This window comes from Schistocerca piceifrons, chromosome X (assembly GCF_021461385.2).
Source record: "Schistocerca piceifrons isolate TAMUIC-IGC-003096 chromosome X, iqSchPice1.1, whole genome shotgun sequence".
NCBI classification, from domain to species: Eukaryota; Metazoa; Arthropoda; class Insecta; order Orthoptera; family Acrididae; genus Schistocerca; species Schistocerca piceifrons.
Genome location: NC_060149.1, coordinates 794,961,338 through 794,983,324, shown reverse-complemented (window position 1 = coordinate 794,983,324; position 21,987 = coordinate 794,961,338). Strand labels below are relative to the sequence as shown.

General features: G+C 46.1%; 1 protein-coding gene and 1 non-coding gene across 2 annotated transcripts in view; one reads left to right on the top strand and one right to left on the bottom strand.

The window, feature by feature from the left end:
* LOC124721558 (calcium/calmodulin-dependent protein kinase type 1-like) overlaps positions 1-21,987 on the bottom strand; it is a 496,340-nt gene that overhangs the window by 395,730 nt on the left and 78,623 nt on the right. The window lies entirely within an intron of this gene.
* On the top strand, positions 19,077-19,150 carry Trnat-ugu. Its single transcript has one exon. It is a non-coding gene; the product is annotated as a tRNA-Thr (tRNA).

The window sequence follows — 21,987 nt, the reverse complement described above, 5'->3', positions numbered from 1 at the left end:
CTGAAGCGCCTAGAACTGCTCGGCCAGCCTGGCCGGCTACTTTGTTTAAGGGGAGTAGGATGTCAAACGGGCCGACTTGGAGCAGGAGAGGCATCTCAGGACATTTTAATTTCCGGTGCCTATACTTTTACAAATAAATTCATAAAGCTTTGTCAGCATCACCAGGAAGGATTCGGGATTCACACTCATAGCAGTGGAAGTTCGAAAACATAACAAATTACTTTTTTTTACGTGCGAAATTTCATCATATTTTCACTTATTAATGGCTGCATTTGTTGCTATAGGTACACTTTTCTTCATAAGTTAAAGAGATTCTTCAATGAATGCTGCACAGCATACATACTATACTCACAGGTGTATGAAACTCTAGAATTTATTTAATTTATGAAAAAAACGAGTGAACTGTTATATTTTAAACTTCATGTTTAGAAAAAACAATTTTATAGTTAATTACCTCAATTTTTACCACAGTTTTTAATAGATTTGGAAAATACATACACCTTTAAGTATGGTTTGTATGCTGTACAAAATTCATCGAAGAATCTCTCTTACTTATGAAGAAATGTGTACCTATAGCAACAAATCTGCCATTACTAAGTGAAAAAAAATGATGAAATTTCACACGCAAAAAAAAAAATTACTTCGTTATGTTTTAGAACTTCCACTGCTATGAGTGTAAATTCGGAATCCTTCCTGGTCATGCTGACAAAGTTTTACAAATTTATTTGTTAAAGTATAGACATTGGAAATTGAAATGTCCTGTGGTGCCTCTCCTGCTCCAAGTCGGCCCGTTTGACGTCCTACCTCCCTTAAGCGAGAAGAGTGGCGTATCTTATGCTCAAAGTTACTTTCCATGCTAGTATGTGGGTATCAGCTGTCTACAAATTATTATTACTGCTACTGTCGTTTTTAGAACAATAAGGTGCTGATGCCGTCACATGAGGTCGTTTGCAAATATGAACAGGGAGGGAGGAAGGAAGACTGGCTTTAACCTCCCGTCGACATCGAGGTCATTAGAGACGGAGCAGAAGCTCGGATTGTGCCAAGAGAGGGAAAGGAAATTGACCGTGTCCTTTCAAAGAAGCCATCTAGGAACTTCCTGGCACATTAAAACTGTGTGCCGGGCCGAGACTCGAACTCGGGACCTTTGCCTTTCGCGGGCAAGTGCTCTGCCAACTGAGCTACCCAAGCACGACTCACGCCCCGTCCTGAAAGCTTTTCTTCCGCCAGTACCTCGCCTCCTACCTTCCAAACTTTACAGAAGCTCTCCTGCGAACCTAGCAGAACTAGCACTCCTGAAAGAAAGGAGAGCTTCTGTAAAGTTTGGAAGGTAGGAGGCGAGGTACTGGCGGAAGTAAAGCTGTGAGGACGGGGCGTGAGTCGTGCTTGGGTAGCTCAGTTGGTAGAGCACTTGCCCGCGAAAAGCAAAGGTCCCGAGTTCGAGTCTCGGTCCGGCACACAATTTTAATCTGCCAGGAAGTTTCATATCAGCGCACACTCCGTTGCAGAGTGAAAATCTCATTCTGGAAGCCATCTAGGCATTTGCCTGGCGCGATTTTGGTGAATCACGGAGAAACTACATTTCGATGGCTAGACACGTGTTTAAAGTGTTGTCCTCCCGAATGCGATTTTACAAATAAGGTGTGCGTGTTTCCACTTTTCAGTGTTTTAGGTGTTCAGAGTAAATTGTACTAAAATTGATGTTTGTCTTTCACACGTACGCTGAATGACAGCCATTGAATTCTAATTGACGTATGTCCGTTTTACTGAATTTAGCTTAACTTGGGAGGAGCGTTTGTAATGTTGCTGTTCGATGTTACCACGAATCATCTCGAGTACATAATGGTACTTTTTATCTTTTCATTTCATATCCGTAGAACTTGTATGGTTATTTCAGTGACCGAGGAATGAGTGTACAGTACGTGGCGCGTTCTTTTCGAGAAATAGCTCATTCACATGCATTCGGCGTCTTTTTAAAAGCTAAACTCTTCTCCAGACACAGAGCTGTCGTGGGGTCCAGCCTGTCCACGGAGGAGACAATAGCTGCTAACCTCCTTGACAAATATAACCAAATCTAACTTAACAACCTTTATCCCACCAAACGCTAAGGATATCTGACACACTGTGACCAAGCTGTCAACGACTCGCCACGAGGATTACAACAGTCGACGTGCGTGGTTGTGTGACGCAGAGGTGTGTCCCACGGCAGCGGCGGCAGCAGCAGCAGCAGCAGCAGCCAAGGTTAACTGCAATCAGCGCTCTGCGCGGGGCGCTGTCCCAGATAACCCGTCGGCCAGCCTTTGAGAGCACCGGCCAGGCTCCGACTACCTGGCGCTCAAACGCCACCGCTCTGCGCTTCATAATACGTATATCACAGTTGTCCTCTAGACTGCAACATTCACAATTACACTTACACTCCTCTCATTATTTGGTGGCAAAATTCGTGGATTAAAGAAATTCAACGCAATTTCTTCGTGCAAAAATAATACACTACTGGCCATTAAAATTGCTACACCACGAAGATGACGTGCTACAGACGCGAAATTTAACCGACGGGAAGAAGATGCTGTGATACGCAAATGATTATCCTTTCAGAGCATTCACAAAAGGTTGGCGCCGGTGGCGACACGTACAACGTGCTGACATGAGGAAAGTTTCCAACCGATTTCTTATACACAAACAGCACTTGACCGGCGTTTCATGGCGAAAAGTTGTTGTGATGCCTCGTGTAAGGAGGAGAAATGCGTACCATCACGTTTCCGACTTTGATAAAGGTCGGATTGTAGCCTTCCGCGAGTGCGGTTTATCGTATCGCGACATTTCTGCTCGCGTTGGTCGAGATCCAATGACTGTTAGCAGAATATGGAATCAGTGGGTTCAGGAGGGTAATACGGAACGCTGTGCTGGATCCCAACGGCCTCGTATCACTAGCAGTCGAGATGAAAGGCATCTTATCCGCATGGCAGTAGCGGATCGTGCAGCCACGTCTCGATCCCTGAGCCACAGAAGGGGACGATTGTAAGACAACAACCATCTGCACGAACAGTTCAAAAAAATGGTTCAAATGGCTCTGAGCACTATGGGACTTAACGTCTGAGGTCATCAGTCCCCTAGATCTTAGAACTACTTATACCCAACTAACCTAAGGACACCACACACATCCGTGCCCGAGGCAGGATTCGAACCTGCGACCGTAGCGGTCGCGCGGTTCCAGAATGTAGCGCCTAGAACCGCTCGGCCACTCCGGCCGGCGCACGAACAGTTCGACGACGTTTGCAGCAGCATGGACTTTCAGCTCGGACACCATGGCTCCGGTTACCCTTGACGGTGCATCACAGACAGGAGCGCCTGCGATGGTGTACTCAACGACGAACCTGGGTACACGAATGGCAAAACGTCATTTTTCGCATAAATCCAGGTTCTGTTTACAGCATCATGATGGTCGCATCCGTGCTTGGCGACATCGCGGTGAACGCATATTGGAAGCGTGTATTCGTCATCGCCATACTGGCGTATCACCCAGCGTGATGGTATGGGGTGCCATTGGTTACACGTCTCGGTCACCTGTTGTTCGCATTGACTGCACTTTTAACAGTGGACGTTACATTTCAGTTGTGTTACGACCCGTGGCTCTACCCTTCATTCGATCCCTGCGAAACCCTACATTTCAGCAGGATAATGCACGACCGCATGTTGCAGGTCCTGTAGGGGCCTTTCTCGATACAGAAAATGTTCGACTGCTGCCCCGGCCAGCACATTCTCCAGATCTCTCACCAATTGAAAACGTCTGGTCAATGGTGGCCGAGCAACTGGCTTGTCACAATACGCCAGTCGCTACTCTTGATGAACTGTGGTATCGTGTTGAAGCTGCATGGGTAGCTGTACCTGTACACGCCATCCACGCTCTGTTTGACTCAATGCCCAGGTGTATCAAGGCCGATATTACGGCCAGAGGTGGTTGTTCTGGGTACTGATTTCTCAGGATCTATGTACCCAAATTGCGTGAAAATGTAATCAAATGTCAGTTCTAGTATAATATATTTGTCCAATGAACACCCGTGTATCATCTGCATTTCTTCGTGGTGTAGCAATTTTAATGGCTAGTAGTGTAGCTTAGCGACTGCTACAATGTAACTGCCGGGTTATCACTGCGCAAGCCCAGAGAGGTACTGTTCGCGCTAATACGTTTTCCTGCCTTCAGTTTGCCATGTGTGTCCGTTGTGTGTTTTTCTGTGTATGTATTACTAGTGCACAGTGACTTCAGACTGAAATCGTGACGCCTATTAGTACTTAAAAAGAAACTGAAAGGCAGAAAACTGAACTGTCAGTCTCGGGAAATTGTACATGAAGTTTTAATGTTTATGGAAGATGAGTTCACTCGGGAAAGAACATTCCGGTGCAGAAAGTACCACAGAAAGCCGAAGTGGCCACAGGCATTTCGCGTAGCACTACCCAGAAAATTAAATGGGAAGGCAGGCTATCGAAGTCTGGCGGAGGAAGGAAATATGCAACTTCAGATAAAAAACGTAAACGCAAAACAATTATAGATATTGATAGTAAGGTGGTTGCGAGGATAATTGTTTATAACTTTTATTTGACCGAAAAACGAGTGCCTACAGTGGATGGAATTAAACGGAAGTTTAAAGAGGATATAGACTTTCAAAGCAGCAGTGCTAATGTAGCACGGTTTCTAAAGAAATTAGGTTTCCACTGGAGAAAAAAAGGACAACAAAATCATACAGGCTCATATTTTTTGAGAGAATCGACAACAAAGAAAAAATAATTTCATATTTGAAGCAACTAAAGAATCCATTGGTATATTTTTGGCTCTGTTAACTAGTGCTCTGTATGCAGCAAGTTTGTGTGTTGTGGGATGACAGGATGAGCTGGGTATGGTGGTATCTGTTGCTGTTGCCTTCCTGTAAACTTTGAAGATGTGTGAGTTGTTTTCTTTACTGATGTTTAAGATCAAGGAAATTGGTGCTACCATTACTCTCATATTCCACTGTGAATGTTATATTTCCATCTTGTTTATTGAGTGTGTCGGGTATGTTGTTAATATTTGTGTCACCGTCTACCAGGAATAATGTATCATCAACACAACGTTTATAGTAAATGATTTTATCCATAGAGCTTGAATTTTTAGCTAGAGTTTTTTGCTCAAGGTGGCTAATGAAATATTAGTAAAAAGTGACTGCAGCAGTATAAATTATTCCACATAATATTATAATACAGTCGCAGACCTCAACCAACATCCATGAAACATGGATAAATTTAATTCATGTTGTATTTGGGAACCATTCAGCTCAAGTCGAAATAACGAATTAGTGGACTGTCGTATGAGCATCTCTGCTTGCTCACCATCGTTTGGCTCATGTGAAATCTATTTTTACCCACTTTCGTCACTGGAGACGCCACCAAGCGCCTATTGTTAACATCACAAAAAGACAGCAATCATTTAGCCCTTAATAAAAGAGCCTATCTGCCTACGAAAGCCAGTCTGCCTTCGCAAAAACAAATTTTATGAATATGGAGGGACAAAGAAGTTTATTGCGATTTGTCCTCTTTGAGTGTAATCACCATTGTTTAATTTACTGAAACGAACCGAGACGCCTGGCGGTTGCAATGAAAATAAGGTCCCGGAAATAAAGCTCAAGAGAACTGGGCTATATGTAGCTAATTACACGATAGGGCTATCGGCACGCAGCTAACCTCACCGAAAGAAGCTGATCTGAAGTTTTGCCGGGGGATCATGCCACATTGCGCCTATTATTCTGATCTTGTATCTTCATATTTTCACCTTTTCCACTCTCTACAGAATAAACTTCAAGGCCCGGCCGCTGTAGCCGAGCTGTTCTAGGTGCTTCAGTCTGGAACCGCGCTGCTGCTACGGTCGCAGATTCAAATCCTGCCTCGGGCATGGATGTGTGTGATGTCCTTAGGTTAAGTTAGGTTTAAGTAGTTCTAAGTCTAGGGGACTGATGGCCTCAGATGTTAAGTCTCATAGTGCTTAGAGCCATTTGAACCATTTTTGAACTTCAAGGAAATTTCTTTTCGGGCGAAAATGAGTTCCGAGCTTGGCTTGTCAAACCCTTTTACCCCAAAGTAGCGTATTACTTGAAGCATGGGAAAGGAAATCTACCTAAGAGATGCCATTCTGTTGTAGGTAACAGAGGTGAATGTATTATTGATTAATAATTTCTCTTATATTCAGTACATGAATGACTACGATCCTATGCAGCTATCTGATATATTTGGAACTGCCTTTGTGGTAAGAAGATGCAACATTGACTTGGCAACCGGCACTGTGTCCAGGAAGGTAAGTGTTGCTTCGCGTCAGTGGTGGTACACAGGAGATGATAGGTATTATCTAAATTTATGCACTCATGCAAATTATCTTTTTACAGTGAATAAGAAATTTAACAATATGTATTGTGCAATTGCACTATGTCGTATGCGAATGCCACAAATGCAGTTTAAAAAGTTAAATACAACGAAACTACCATAGAAACGCATTGTGAATTTAATTACGTAGAAAACTGCTCTGTGCATTAATAATTTATCGCAGTTTTCTGCGAATGTCATTATAAGGACGGCTTACCGGGCGAGGTGGAGCAGTAGTTAACGTTTGGGAGGACGACGGTTCAAATCCGCGTCGGCCGTAAAGATTTAGTTTTTCCGTAGTTTCCCTAAATCACTCCAGGCAAATACCGGGAATGTTCCTTTGAAAGGACACGGCAAATTTCCTACCGCATCCTTGACAAAATCCGAACTTGTGCTAATGACCTCAATGTCGACGGGACTTTAAGCCCCATTTTCCTTTCCTTTCCGAAGGCTTCGAATTATTTTTGTAATACCAAGATGTTTCAGACTTTAGGGCTGATCACACTAGGCCAATATTTCCGTCGACTGTCTAATATCAGGATGAATATTAAACAGGAAAGCAGCAAGTGGGGGAGTGTTCGCACAAACACGGTTTCACTGGATTGTCAGGTGTTGGCGACCATGGAAAATATATGCCCGCCCGGTTGGCCGTGCTGTCTAACGCACGGCTTTACGGGCGGGAAGGAGCGCCTGGTCCCCGGCACGAATCCGCCCGGCGGATTTGTGTCGGAGTTCGGTGAACCGGCCAGTCTGTGGATGGATTTTAGGCGGTTTTCCATCTGCCTCGGCGAATGCGTGCTGGTTCCCCTTATTCCGCCTCAGCTACACTATGTCGGCGATTGCTGCGAAAACAAGTTCTCCACTTACGCGTACACCACCATTACTCTACCACGCAAACATAGGGGTTACACTCGTCTGGTGTGTGATGTTCCCTGGGGGGGGGGGGGGGGGGGGGGGTCCACCGGAGGCCGTACCGCACAATAACCCTGGGTTCGGTGTGGGTGGCGGAGGGGTGAAGTGGACTGCGGTAGTCGTCGTGGGGTTGTGGACCACTGCGGCTGTGGCGGGGACGGAGCCTCTTCGTCGTTTCTAGGTCCCCCGTTAACATACAATACAATGGGAAATATACGACTATGTGAACCACAAATCTTGCACTGATGCCTATCATGGAATAGATAGAAGAAGAGATCAAACATGAAAAGGAGAGGAAACTAGTACGATAATGGCTAGGCTGAGAGATGTTAGTGGAGTACTTGTTTGAGAACTGATTTAAAGACCCAAAAGAATATTTTTGTACACTGAGAATATCAAAATCTGCATCAGCTATCGACAATAGAAAGTACTGGCTTAAATACTACATGAAAATATTTATCTAAGGGCAGCCGTATCTGCAAAAATCGAAACCGGAGGAAGTGTTATTTCATCTCGCTAGTCAAAGGTCCGTGAAGACAATCTTGTTCTTCTAACCTACGAAAGCAGTTAAAAAATTAGACTTCCGCGTCATCAATATCAGGAGCCATGATGTCGATCCTCAAGAAACCAATGACGGATAAGAGAGAGGAACAAATACGTTATCCTAGTGAACTAGTATGCAGGCTGATCTTACGTGACCAACCGTCGCTGGTAGTGAGATAGAAGTGGGAGAGCCCACTCGACACTTACGTGGGCAGTATCCAGTGAATCATTTTCCTATATTTACGTGAACAGGTTTTCCTGCGAGCCGTATGTCTCAGTTCTTTGTTAACTTGCTTCAGTTATTTCATGATGCAACGTGTTCCGGCTTATGACATCAGACAAAAAAATGGTAAAACAGGAATATTTAATACGAATATAGATAGAACTGAATATAGTCGTTTTCTGTATTGGCATTGATTGTAGCTTACATTTTTCCATCAGAAATGGTTATTTTACTTTCTTACACTGATGCTACTATCTGGATTTTTGTTGTCCACTATTTACGAACTTGTGAAGAATTCTTTCATCGTATTGTTTATTACAATCTGCACCACTGTGCAGTAGAAATAACCCATGCCCGAACAAACATACCATGACAGAAAACCAATACATTGAACTATCTGTAATCCACGTTAAATGCTTTTGTAACAAATTTTTTTGTGGGACGTCATATCTCGGAGCATGTCGCAACATTAAGGAATGTTAGCAAGTGAGCAAATACAGGGTTATTACAAATGATTGAAGCGATTTCACAGCTCTACAATAACTTTATTATTTGAGATATTTTCACAATGCTTTGCACACACATACAAAAACTCAAAAAGTTTTTTTAGGCATTCACAAATGTTGGATATGTGCCCCTTTAGTGATTCGGCAGACATCAAGCCGATAATCAAGTTCCTCTCACACTCGGCGCAGCATGTCCTCATCAATGAGTTCGGAAGCATCGCTGATGCGAGCTCGCAGTTCTGGCACGTTTCTTGGTAGAGGAGGTTTAAACACGGAATCTTTCACATAACCCCACAGAAAGAAATCGCATTCGGTTAAGTCGGGAGAGCGTGGAGGCCATGACATGAATTGCTGATCATGATCTCCACCACAACCGATCCATCGGTTTTCCAATCTCCTGTTTAAGAAATGCCGAACATCATGATGGAAGTGCGGTGGAGCACCATCCTGTTGAAAGATGAAGTCGGCGCTGTCGGTCTCCAGTTGTGGCATGAGCCAATTTTCCAGCATGTCCAGATACACGCGTCCTGTAACGTTTTTTTCGCAGAAGAAAAAGGGGCCGTAAACTTTAAACCGTGAGATTGCAAAAAACACGCTAACTTTTGGTGAATTGCGAATCTGCTGCACGAATGCGTGAGGATTCTCTACCGCCCAGATTCGCACATTGTGTCTGTTCGCTTCACCATTAAGAAAAAATGTTGCTTTATCACTGAAAACAAGTTTCGCATTGAACGCATCCTCTTCCATGAGCTGTTGCAACCGCGCCGAAAATTCAAAGCGTTTGACTTTGTCATCGGGTGTCAGGGCTTGTAGCAACTGTAAACGGTAAGGCTTCTGCTTTAGCCTTTTCCGTACGATTTTCCAAACCGCCGGCTGTGGTACGTTTAGCTCCCTACTTGCTTTATTCGTCGACTTCCGCGGGCTACGCGTGAAACTTGCCCGCACGCGTTCAACCGTTTCTTCGCTCACTGCAGGCCGACCCGTTGATTTCCCCTTACACAGGCATCCAGAAACTTTAAACTGCGCATACCATCGCCGCATGGAGTTAGCAGTTGGTGGATCTTTGTTGAACTTCGTCCTGAAGTGTCTTGCACTGTTATGACTGACTGACGTGAGTGCATTTCAAGCACGACATACGCTTTCTCGGCTCCTGTCGCCATTTCGTCTCACTGCGCTCTCGAGCGCTCTGGCGGCAGAAACCTGAAGTGCGGCTTCAGCCGAACAAAACTTTATGGGTTTTTCTACGTATCTGTAGTGTGTCGTGACCATATTTCAATGAATGGAGCTACAGTGAATTTATGAAATCGCTTGAATCATTTGTAATAGCCCTGTATTTGTGACTGACAAAGCTCTCTGAAAAAACCTGTTTATAAATTTTAAAAAATGTTTATAAATTTTAAAAAACCGTGGCGGTCTAATAACAACCAATATGGCTTTAAATTTACTGAAGACTGTTACAGTTACAAACATAAGATTTCTCATCATCGATCGTCTGATTTCTATAATCATGTCTACTTTCCAAAAATCTTCAGGTCTAGCTTATGGTTCGAGTCGCATGTGATCGAAAATGTATTAGATATTGTATGAAATCGTGCAACATTTAATCTCTATATCGATTCTGTCCGCTCGCGGTATTTATTTGCCTGCGTAGATTAAATGTACGATATTGGGAACTGTGAAGTCAGTGAGCCATGTTTTGTGGCTGGATATATTAGTGAGCATTAAACCAGGCCACGTGTTCGGCGATGCGCGTTGTATCATCGTATAGTTCCCACCGAACTGCTGCGTCCATTTGCTGTAGTTTAATTGAGGATTATGTTGAAATTCGGACAATTTGACCACCAGATTTCAATTTATATAGATTGATAGCGTCTGGTATAGTAATTCCGTAACGTGGTCAAGCACGACATACGAACATTTTGACCTTTGCAGCACGATTCGTGGTGAGATCTTTCAGGAGCATCTTAATTGTGGCCAAAGTTGTCCCTAACCGAATGTATTTTTTTACGTGACTTAATCCCTCAATCAGTACCTACTTATTTATTATATCATTATTTATTTATTTAAATTGTTTAGACCCATAGAGGATCACACAAAGCGAACTACGATCTGTGATTGCTGTTTTTCTCGTCCTCCCAGAATTGTTTCATCCTCTCGTTATGTTTAGCTCGACGTTCTTCCCTTCATTTTCCCGTAGATGTTTTGGGATTTTCTTCTGGTGCAACGTCGTAGCAGTGGATCTCCGGTCTGAAGGTTTTTCGATCTGCCATGTCTGTGGATGTGACGTTGGCATTTTTGAGATCAGTTTGAACTTGTTTGATCCAGACTTGTTGTTTTTAGTTTCTGTGAGTACATTAGAATTTTACTTGTTAGTTCAAATGGCTCTGAGCACTATGGGACTTAACATCTGTGGTCATCAGTCCCCTAGAACTTAGAACTACTTAAACCTAACTAACCTAAGGACATCACACATATCCATGCCCGAGGCAGGATTCGAACCTGCGACCGTAGCAGTCTCTCGGTTCCGGACTGAGCGCCTAGAACCGCTAGACCACCGCGGCCGGCTTACTTGTTAGTCTGTTGTCATCCAGTCGCATGATATGTCCATAGAACTTCAGTCGTCGTTTGCGGAAGTCTGTTTCAATGTTGGAGTATTTTTCTGTTGTGTTTGAATGTAGCCGATATCCTTCGCCTGTGACCTTTGGATCCAGCATTTTGCGAATGATTTTCAAATGGTTCAAATGGCTCTGAGCACTATGGGACCTAACATCTATGGTCATCAGTCCCCTAGAACTTAGAACTACTTAAACCTAACTAATTTAAGGACATCACACAACACCCAGTCATCACGAGGCAGAGAAAATCCCTGACCCCGGGAATCGAACCCGGGCGCGGGAAGCGAGAACGCTACCGCACGACCACGAGCTGCGGACCCTTAATGACGCGCAGTCTGTTGTGCGTACTGTTACGCCATTCCGTCTCCCAAAGCCGAAAAGACATGCAGCGTAAGTCAGAACGCAGCTCAGGTACAGAGATGCCCATCTCCAGAAGCGGTTTCCAAGTAGCGTCTTTGGCCAGCCTGTCGGCAAGTTCGTTGCCTGGGATTCCGACGTAACCTGGGGTCCAGACAAACACCACTGAACGACTGGACAGTTTCAGGGCGTAGATGAACTCCTGGATGGTCGTCACCAAAGGATGACAATGGTAGCACTGGTTGATACCTTTTAAGCTGCTCAAGGAGTCAGTACACAGAAGAAATGACTTGCCTGGGCATGAGCGGATGTGCTCAAGAGCACGGAATATGGCCGCCAGCTCTGCAGTGAAAACACTGCAGCCATCGAGCAAGGAGTGCTGTTCTATATGTCCTCCATGAACACAGGCAAAGCCAACGTGACCATCAGCCATCGAGCCATCAGCGTGAACCACTTCATGGCCCCAGTACAGGTCAAGAATCGAGAGGAAGTTACAGCGGAGAGTCGCAGGGTTAACTGAGTCCTTAGGGCCATGTGAAAGATCCAGCCGAAGCCGCGGTCTAGGTGTACACCATGGAGATGTACGTGAATGAACCTCAAGAATAGGTGGTAACGGGAGGGACTCCTGTTCAGACAGAAGGAATCGCACGCGCACCGCATCTTTAGCCCTGACCTGGGCCGCCGATGCGGGAGACGAGCTGTTGCGGATGGGGAGACGGTAATTCGGATTCGCAGAACTACGAACGTGTGGAGCGTAACTGGCGAGCAGTTGTGCACGCCTAACCTTCAATGGAGCGACTCCGGCCTCCACCAGGACATTGGTCACTGGACTCGTTCTGAAAGAACCTGTCTCTAGGCGAACGCCACAGTGGTACACTGGGTCGAGTAAACCGAACGCCGATGGCGCCGCCGAACCATAAACCACACTCCTATAGTAAAGGCGGGATTGAACAAGCGCTCTGTAGAGCTGCAGCAGCGTAGAGCGATCTGCACCCCAGTCGGTGTTGCTCAGGCAGCGGAGGGCATTGAGGTGCTGCCAGCATTTCCGCTTAAGCTCGCGAAGGTGAGGTAGCCAAGTCAATCGGGCATCGAAAACCAGTCTCACGAATCGATATGCCTCCATTGTAGTGAGTGGATCGTCAGTAAGATAAAGTTGTGGTTCCGGATGAACAGTACGACGCCGACAGAAGTGCATGACACACGACTTCGCAACTGGAAGCTGTGGGCTAGAGCCCATGACCCCGCCTTGTGAATGGCTACCTGTAGGCGCCGCTCAGCAACACCAGTACTGGGGGAGCAGTAAGAAATGCAGAAGTCATCCACATACAGAGAAGGCGAGACGGATGGCCCTACGGCTGCCGATAGACAGTTAATGGCCACTAAAAATAGAGACACTCAATACGGAGCCTTGCGGGACTCCATTCTCCTGAATATGGATGGAACTATGGGAGGCACCAACTTGGACACGCCAAGTACGAAGCGACAGGAAAATTTGGATAAAAATCGGGAGCGGGCCTCAGAGACCCAACTCGTATAATGTGGTAAGGATATGATGTCGCCAGGTCGTGTCATACCCTTTTTGTAAATCAAAAAAGACGGCAACCAGGTGTTGGCGTCAGGAAAAGATGTGCGGATGGCAGACTCGAGGGACACAAGGTTATCAGTAGTAGAGCGACCCTGGCGGAAGCCGCCCTGACATGGAGCCAGTAGGCCACGTGACTCCAGGACCCAACCCAACCGCCGACACACCATACGTTCCAGCAGATTACAAAGAACGTTGGTGAGGCTGATGGGCCGATGGCTATCCACATCAAGCGGGTTTTTACCGGGTTTGAGTACGCACCAGATCCGGTTTGAAGATGACGACGAGATGTCCCTTGTAATCAGATGAGAGATGTTTAATCATCTGACTGTGGATCCGATCTGACCCAGGAGCTGTGTCAGGGCAATGTGCCAGGGAACTGAGGAGCTCCCACTCGGTAAATGGGGCGTTATAGGATTCACTGTGGTGTGTAGTGAACGGAATCACATTCCCTTCCAGCCGCCGTTTGAGAGTGCGAAAGGCTAGTGGTAATTCTCCCGGCGGAGGTTCGAGTCCTACCTCGGGCATGGGTGTGTGTGTTTGTCCTTAGGATAATTTAGATTAAGTAGTGTGTAAGCTTAGGGACTGATGACCTTAGCAGTTAAGCCCCATAGAATATCACACAAATTTTTGGTAATTCTCCGACGCAAAGGCTCGAGCATAGTGCTCAGCAAAGTGCTCGACAATCACGTTTCCGTCGGTAGATAACACGCCATTGATGTTAACACCAAGGACACCTGTTGGAGTCTGGTACCAGAAAACATGTTTGATCTTTTCCCAGACTAGGGAAGGTGACGTATCGCACCCAATAGTGGAGACGTATCTCTCCCAACACTCCTGCTTTCGTCGTTGGGTCAGATCGCGAACGCGGGCACAGAGCCGTTTATAGGCTATGAGATGCTCCAGGGAAGGGTTCCGCTTATGCCACTGTAGAGCTCGCCGACGTTTTGTAATTGCTTCAGCGACTTACGACGACCACCAACGGACTGCCTTTCGCCGCAGGCACCCTAAAGAGCGAGGGATCGCTTTTTCTGCCGCAGAAACGATAGTTCTAGCCACCTGCTCAACCTCCACAACAATGTTACCGTGGGGGGAGATTCAACCGTGACAGCAGAAGTGAACGTTTCCTGGTCCAACTTGTTTAAAGCCCATCTGGGTGCGCGTCCGTGGGCCTGATGCTGTGTGGGAGCAACAGGGAGGGAAGTTCCCCACTATCAAGGGGGCAGGTGTAGTCTTCCGGTTCCGAGAGCCGACCGGAATTCGCAGAACCGATGGGGCTACAACTGTCTAGGAGCGGCGGCGTAAGAGAAGGTCATAGCCACAGGATGTCGACTCTCACATTTCCTCTTAGCCTCAGCGTATGTCAGTCGGTCCAGGGTCCTGTATTCCATGATTTTCCTTTTGAGCTGTAAAATCCTGCAGTCTGGCGAGCAAGGGGAATCATGCTCTCCGCAATTGACACAGATGGGAGGCGGGGCACATGGAGTATTGGGATGTGATCGACTTCCACAACCTCGACATGGAACGCTGGAAGTACAGCGGGAAGACATATGGCCGAACTTCCAGCACTTAAAGCACCACATAAGGAGAGGGATATATGGCTTTACATCACAATGGTAGACCATCACCTTCACCTTTTCTGGCAATGTGTCACCCTCGAAGGCCAAGATGAAGGCACTGGTGGCAACCTGATTATCCCTCTGACCCCGATGGATGCGCCGGACAAAATGAACTCCTCGTCGCTCTAAGTGTGCGCGCAGCTCGTCGTCAGAGTGCAAAAGAAGGTCCCCGTGGAATATAATACCCTGGACCATATTAAGGCTCTTATGGGGCGTGATGGTAACGGAAACATCCTCCATCTTGTCACAAGCGAGTAATACCAGTGACTGGGCAGAGGATGCTGTTTTTATCAAGACTGACCCAGAGCGCATTTTGGACAAGTCCTCCACCTCCCCAAACTTGTTCTCTCAATGCTTTACAAAAAACGGTGGCTTCATTGAAGCAAAGAAGTCCCTATCAGTTCTAGTACATACGAGATACTGGTGTGAAGAAGGTTCACTGCCATCCTTAGCCTGGCGTTCCTCCCATGGTGTAGCCACGGAGGGGAATGATTTAGGGTCGTACTTCCTTGCATTGTACTGAGACTTAGAACGCTTAGAGACTGTTGGTGTTTGATCACCAGCAAGTGATGACGTGGTACGCTTCATCACGTGTCATCCGCCCTGATGCCACCCACTCCGACCACGGGCGCCACCTAGCCGCAGCAAAGGCCACCTGGCAGGACGGCCATTGCCGGGAGTCCCGATGCTCCAGGGTGACAGCCATCTACTGCTTGGCATACGTGGGGAGTTAACGGCGCAGGCATCAGCAGAGCGACCCCTGTGTTGTCGGGGGGGGGGGGGGGGGCGTATGGGGGCGCTACAACCGACAGGGTACATGGCAGCCCAACACAAGGGACTGGCTGCCGTGCTGGATATCAGGTGCAAACAAGTCCATGGACATCGTCGGTGCAGAAAGCGACACTGCATAGTGCAGGGTAGAAAACGCACCCAGGAACGTGTCCTCACCCAAGAGATGGAGACTGAGCGGGACTGCAATGCGACGACGAGAAAGCGAGCTACAGACCTCAAGGCACGATGGACACGATGCACCATCTACATCTACATCTATACTCCGCATGCCACCCAACGGTGTGTGGCGGAGGGCACTTTACGTGCCACTGTCATTACCTCCCTTTCCTGTTCCAGTCGCGTATGGTTCACGGGAAGAACGACTGTCTGAAAGCCTCCGTGCGCGCTCTAATCTCTCCAATTTTTTATTCGTGATCTCCTCGGGAGGTATAAGTAGGGGGAAGCAATATATTCGATACCTCATCCAGAAACGCACCCTCTCGAAACCTGGCGAGCAAGCTACACCGCGATGCAGAGCGCCTCTCTTGCAGAGTCTGCCACTTGAGTTTATTAAACATCTCCGTAACGCTATCACGGTTACCAAATAACCCTGTCACGAAACGCGCCGCTCTTCTTTGGATCTTCTCTATCTCCTCCGTCAAACCGATCTGGTACGGATCCCACACTGATGAGCAATACTCAAGTATCGGTCGAACGAGTGTTTTGTAAGCCACCTCCTTTGTTGATGGACTACATTTTCTAAGCACTCTCCCAATGAATCTCAACCTGGTACCCGCCTTACCAACAATTAATTTTATATGATCATTCCACTTCAAATCGTTCCGCATGCATACTCCCAGATATTTTACAGAAGTAACTGCTACCAGTGTTTGTTCCGCTATCATATAATCATACAATAAAGGATCCTTCTTTCTATGTATTCGCAATACATTTCATTTGTCTATGTTAAGGGTCAGTTGCCACTCCCTGCACCAAGTGCCTATCCGCTGCAGATCTTCCTGCATTTCGCTACAATTTTGTAATGCTGCAACTTCTCTGTATACTACAGCATCATCCGCGAAAAGCCGCATGGAACTTCCGACACTATCTACTAGGTCATTTATATATATTGTGAAAAGCAATGGTCCCATAACACTCCCCTGTGGCACGCCAGAGGTTATTTTAACGTCTGTAGACGTCTCTCCATTGATAACAACATGCTGTGTTCTGTTTGCTAAAAACTCTTCAATCCAGCCACACAGCTGGTCTGATATTCTGTAGACTCTTACTTTGTTTATCAGGCGACAGTGCGGAACTGTATCGAACGCCTTCCGGAAGTCAAGAAAAATAGCATCTACCTGGGAGCCTGTATCTAATATTTTCTGGGTCTCATGAACAAATAAAGCGAGTTGGGTTTCACACGATCGCTGTTTCCGGAATCCATGTTGATTCCTACATAGTAGATTCTGGGTTTCCAAAAACGACATGATACTCGAGCAAAAAACATGTTCTAAAATTTTACAACAGATCGACGTCAGAGATATAGGTCTATAGTTTTGCGCATCTGCTCGACGACCCTTCTTGAAGACTGGGACTATCTGTGCTCTTTTCCAATCATTTGGAACCGTCCGCTCCTCTAGAGACTTGCGGTACACGGCTGTTAGAAGGGGGGCAAGTTCTTTCGCGTACTCTGTGTAGAATCGAATTGGTATCCCGTCAGGTCCAGTGGACTTTCCTCTATTGAGTGATTCCAGTTGCTTTTCTATATGAGGTGTCCTTCCCCAATTGGCTAGCTCTTCAGAAAAATTTTGAAGAATGGAGGTCAAACCCTACAGGGGACCATCACATAAAGGCCGAAACGTGTGAGTCTCCTCTAAGTAGCCTCTTACGACGGGCAGGAATACCTCGGGCCTATCTGTCATCTGGTTGGCAAGGCGGGAAATTGGACCCTAGTCCCCCCGAATGATAGGCCAGTGCCTTAAATACAGCGCCATGCCGCTTAGAGCTCTTGTTCGTTCTTCGTGCAGCAGGGGGGTTTACTCTAGCGGGAAAGCCCCATTCTGCTTCGTCGCAGGACCGCAAGAGCTGGTGTATGAGGTAAAGCTGACGGAAGTGACCAGTAGTACAGTGTGCTCAGATACAACCGTCGTGGCAGAGCAGGAGTCATAGGTTCGTCGTTAGGCGAATGTGGTGCAGTAAGACCGAGCTATCCAATTTAGATCAGCAGCAGCAGCAATGTCAGCATCATTTCACAGAGCTCTAGTGACCAAGACTTCAATCGACAGCCAATTATCTTTATATATACTAACAAGGGAACCTCCCCATCGCACCCCCCTCAGATTTAGTTATAAGTTGGCACAGTGGATAGGCCTTGAAAAACTGAACACAGGTCAATTGAGAAAACAGGAAGAAGTTGTGTGAAACTATGAAAAAATAAGCAAAATATACAAACTGAGTAGTCCATGTGCAAGATAAGCAACATCAAGGAGAGTATTAGCGCAGGAGCGCTGTAGTCTCGTGGTTGGCGTCAGCAGCTGCGGAGAGGTCCTTGGTTCAAATCTTACCTCAATTGAAAATTATTTTCGCATAGTTATGATCTGTCCGTTCATTCATTGACGTCTCTGTTCATTGTAATAAGTTTACTGTTCACTGTAATAAGTTTAGTGTTTTGCGACCGCACCGGAAAACCGTGCGATTAGTAGACGAAAGGACGTGCCTCTCCAATGGGAACCGAATACACTTGATAGCAAGGCCATAGGTCAACCGATTCCTCCACAGGAAAACACGTCTGATGTATTCTGTACGACACTGGTGACGGCATGTGGGTCACATGACAGGAATATGTTGTCGACCCACCTAACTTATACACTTGGCGAATAGGTAAAAAGATTCTTCTACCTTGCCCGATTTAGGTTTCCTTGTGGATATGATAATCACTCCCAAAAAAGAGATGAAAACGTAAGAGTTTGTCACATAAACTGAAAATAAAAAATTAAACTTTTTACTGGACGGCAGACTTGAACCAAGGACCTCTCACTCCGCAGCTGCCCACGCTAACCACGGGACCACGGCGATCCTGAAGTCATACTATCCTTGATGTTGCCTATCTTCTGCATGGACTACTCAGTTTGTATATTTTGCTTATTTTTTCATAGTTCCACACAACTTCTTCCTGTTTTCTCGATTGACCTGTGTTCAGTTTTTCAAGGCCTATCCACTGTGCCAACTTATAACTAAATCTGAGGGGGGGGGTGCGATGGGGAGGTTCCCTTGTAAGATGGTATCTGTTCTTTCGGACATGTCCGAAAGAACAGATATCATCGGTGACCATGCAGCTCGTTAGAATGAAATTACAATGAAATGAACACCCTTAGCTGCTTACAGGCGTTGACATACGTCAACGGGGACAGATGAAAATGTGTGCCCCGACCGGGACTCGAACCCGGGATCCCCTGCTTACATGGCGGGGGCACTATGAATGCAGTGCGGGACAATACGTTGAGAATGTGGGTTTCGCGGGAGGCGTGCCAGAGATAAATCCCTGCAGTCGCGCTATCCTCTGTGTCCTCGGTGGTTCAGATGGATAGAACGTCTGCCATGTAAGCAGGAGATCCCGGGTTCGAATCCCGGTCGGGGCACACATTTTCATCTGTCCCCGTTGACGTATGTCAACGCCTGTAAGCAGCTAAGGGTGTTCATTTCATTGTAATTATCTTTATGTCAAGAAGAGAAAAATACTGAGCATTAAATAAAAAAAAACAGTAAATTATTTTTAATTCTTTCCAAACCGCCCCCAAGAAAAATGTGCACTATAGAAATATTACTGCCATAATTGGCTTTCGTAATTCATCTTTCGGCCCCTACAGTACCTATCTCCGTAAGTGATACTAGCTGGCCTTACTGTTTTGTAATTGAAGTTTCAGTCAATTCGAAATCCCCGAAGTAGGAAATTTGATCAGCAACATTTCGGTGAGAGCATTACGTAACTCGATCCTTTGTTACCTGGATGCGATAGTTGTTGGCAGGCGGTGACTCATTAATATTTTGCTACACAAACTACCTGTAAAGCATCCTGATTCTCTTTGAAGTGTTTTTTGAAATGAGAACACGCCACGCTATAGACGATCGTGCGCCGCTTCTAGTGATATATTAAAATTTGCAGATTTGCAGTACATTTCGTTATTTCCGGCAAAATTTGTGCCAAAGTTGGCTTTCACACCGCTCATTTAGATTATCGCACTGATTCAGCAGTCCTCTGCGTATTTCATCGTTATACAGTTTAAACAAGTAATTTCGTAACAGAAATAGATTGTACTGATTGTGCGATGAATGGGAATATAATGGTCGTCTGAAATTCGAGGGTGGTATCTTTCAGTAATGTGTTAAAATTTGTTTCTAAATCCTTACTTCGTCTGAATACTCAGATAGCAGCTGAACTTTGAACTTTCATGTATTAGTGTAACAGTAATAAGTTTTTCCGTGGTTCACATCAACTTCTGATGGCGAATGTCGAGGCGATTGATTACGATGAGCCACAACCAGTTCTAAGAACCCGCATGCCTCTCCCTCTGATACCGTTACACAGATGAAATACCTTCTATTAAAGTTTGTGCCGCTGTTGGTGGCATTTAATTTACATTAAATATCACAGGAGTAGCCCTGCGAAGTCTAAAGAACTTAAAAGGTAGCTAACCTTTCGTTAGGAAATCCTTCAATGAGAAAGAGGAGCAACTGCCAAGGGGTAAGTAATTCTGAAATTAAATTCCCTTTATCTCATTTCCTCGTCGGCAGTCTACGTAATTTACTGTCCACTTTCAGAACGGTTCTAAAAGGAATAAATTACTATCTGATACATCGGAACTTGCTTTCTCTTTGTGGGAGAGATTTTTGTGAATTAAGATATTTCTGCTGCTCAGTTGCATAGATAGCTGAGTAGTCCCAGTGCAGATCTAACTAAAATTCACCAAACAAGTTTTCAGTTACGAGAAACTTTTTCACGTAGTCGCGAAGTATAGTCTTAAAGAGCCACAGTCCGAATATGCATTTCCCTGTATGAACGCGAGCTGTTCAGAAGACTGACCAGATAAAGGAATGGTTAACAAAATATACAATGTAGTAACTTCTCATTCTTGATCATTCTTATATTTATGGCATAGCTGCACTAATTCAGTTCGAATGGCACAGCTCTGATCGAGCGTGGTAATGTTAAGACAACTCACACTCAGGAGGTCAGCAGTTCAAAGCCGCCTCCGAGACCTGCATTTTCCGTCGCTTCCCTGCATCGCTCAAGGCAACTGCGAGAATGGTTTCTTTGAAAAGGAAACGAGCGATTTCCTTCTCTATCCTTTCCTAATCAGAGAGTGCGCTCCGTCTCTAATGACCTCGATGTCGACTGCACGCTAAACCCAAATCTTCCTTCTCTTATTCTTATAGCTGTGCCGCTTTCGTTCTAATTAGAATAGTACTGCATCTCCTAGCTCAGAAGCAAAGAAAATGCCAGGTTTCACAACAGAAGTAGTGCTGAGAAATAACTTAACAGTTAGATATGTTGCGCCGTTTTAGAGTTAATTATCTTTGAAGTTGGCTAATCAGGCTGCTGCGCACCCAAGTTCAAGCGGCCATGTAGAGGCCGTGTCACGGAACGTGTTCTTCGTTTGGCTTCCTAAAAATGTCCGTACCTGGTGCTGAGTGGCCAGCGCGACGTAATGTCATACCAAACGGCCCGGGTTCGATTCCCGGCTGGGTCGGAGATTTTCTCCGCTGAAGGACTGGGTGTTGTGTTGTCCTTATAGTCATTTGATCCCAATCGACACGCAAGTCACTGAAGTGGCGTCAACTCGAAAGACTTGCACTAGGCGAACGTTCTACCCCACGGGAGGCCCTAGCCACACGGCATTCAAATGGTTGAAATGGCTCTCAGCAGTATGGGACTTAACATCTGAGGTCATCATTCCCCTAGACTTAAGACTACTTAAACCTAACTAACCTAAGGACATCAAACACATCCATGCCCGAGGCAGGATTCGAACCTGCGACCGTAGCAGCGGCGTGTTTCCGGACTGAAGCGCCTAGAACCGCTCGGCCACACGGTATTTCCATTTCCTAAAACTGTACAAGAGAGCGATAATGAAGTTGGATATGGGGCGGTAGTAAGGATCGAACCCGAACCAAAGACCGAGCGAGGTGGCGCAATGGTTAGACACTGGACTCGCATTCAGGAGGACGACGGTTCAATCCCCCGTCCGGCCATCCTGATTTAGGTTTTCCGTGATTTCCCCAAGTCGCTCCAGGCAAATGCCGGGATGGTTCCTTTGGAAGGGCACGGCCGACTTCCTTCCCCATCCTTCCCTAACCCGATGAGACCGATGGCCTCACTGTCTGGTCTCCTTCCCCAAACAACCAAATCCGAACCCGAAGGCTATGAGAATACCTCACATTAATTTTATATCTGGCGGGCCGCTTGAATTGGCGCGCG